Raw genomic sequence first — 1,838 nt, 5'->3', positions numbered from 1 at the left:
TCCGGTTTTTAAGATTCCAATATCCTACCAACAACGTGCTCCCAACCAGTCCCAAATTACCTCTCTACACTGTCTCAGTACTTCAATCACACCCCTAATCATAGTAACTTTAAATTACTATCTCAGTTCACTTAATCCCTTCCAAAATGACCATCTTAACCGTATCAACACTCTCCACCATATTTAATCACAACAACACAGTTATTCCCAGATCAATCACAACATCAATTCACAGTTCATACAACATTCACATACAGGGTAGTTTCATATAACATAAATTTTACAACTTTAAACAAAAATCTAAGTCATACATGCCCTAGTTCACTAAACTGAAATTAAGAGAAAAATCCAACTCCCCTTACCTGGATTCCAAGCACAACTAATTTAAGAAGTCCTAATAGTACCTCTGCACAGAGGTAGGTTCAACAATACATATAAACCACCAAATTGGTGTAGAGCACAACTCTTAGAGCTTGTTTGGGCAGAAAATATGAAGACGAAACCTCACTAGTAACATGCAACCAGTAACGTTGCATGCCCTATGCTCTAGAAACAACGAGGAAAGGGGAAAAACCACTTACCGGTCCAAACGAAAATATGATTGGACCAAAAGGAAGCCCTTGACGTTGCGGTTGCTTAGGCGACCCCTAAACAAAAATCTAAGGGTTCAGTGAAGGAATATTTTAGAGAGAAGTCAGAGAACTTTTATGGAGAAAGGGTTTCTAAAGAGAGAAAAGAAAAATGTAATATGAACTTGGATTTTTGAAAAGTCCCCTCTAAAACTAAGGTATCCTTAATTTATGAGTCTGGCTGCTTTAACATAATGTCCAATAACCTTATACTTTTCATGCCCTTACAATTAGAATATGTAAAAAAATTTAAAAGTTTTGGTCTATATATTGTCTTTGTTCTATAATAACCAAAGCAATAAATTTATAGCCTTAATTATGTAAAAATCGAAGTTAAATATTCTCTTTCAGATAAAATAATAATAAAAAACAATTTTTAAAATTTACACATCTTTTAATCCCGATTATAAGATAATTAAAGTCTAAAGAAATATACAACCACGGTTGAAACGCAACTAAACCTATAAATTTATAAAATTTTAAAAAGTGAAATTTGGTTTCTCTGTGAAGACGAAGAAGATTGATTTTGGATGAGTTGTGAAAGTAACAGTAATAGAAGATTGATGAAAATATGATAGTTTTAAAGAAGCATAAGATTAAAATACGTTGTTTCTTTCTTCTTCTGATTAGAATTTGATATGTTAATGAAATCCATCACGTGTATAACGTAGAAGAGGGTACAGTGTGTGACCATCGCCTTCATATTATTAATTATAGGTTTAATACCTATTTTGGTCCCTCTTTTTGGGGAGTTTGTTCAAAGTGGTCCTTCCTTTTTTAAAAAGTTCAATAAGGTCCTACTTTTTGCAAAAAATGTGCAAGTTAGTCCTTTTTGCTAACAGCGTTAATTCTGCTAACGCTAGAGCTGCCAGCTGGTAAATATTTGATGACTTGTACAAATAAAATTCGTTTTAGTCCTCATATTGGTTTAAAAATGTTCATTGTGGTCCTCGTATTGGTTTAAAAATGTTTATTGTGGTCCCGTTTTACTAAAAAGGAAAATCATCCTTAGAGACAGTAAGCAACTTCACAAATTTGTCAATGGATGCTCTTGTGGAAAGTTTTGTGGTTTTCTAAGAAAACAACAGCTAAAATTTCATGTGTTACAATCCAAAACTGATGCGTTCTTTTTTCACATCTCCATACTTACTAATATAACACGTGAAACTACACTGATAAGCTTCAAATTATTGTGATTATACTTTCCCA

Source organism: Vigna radiata, chromosome 5 (genome assembly GCF_000741045.1).
Source record: "Vigna radiata var. radiata cultivar VC1973A chromosome 5, Vradiata_ver6, whole genome shotgun sequence".
NCBI lineage: Eukaryota > Viridiplantae > Streptophyta > Magnoliopsida > Fabales > Fabaceae > Vigna > Vigna radiata.
The sequence above is the reverse complement of the archived record's forward strand: the minus strand, read 5'-3'. Positions refer to the sequence as shown.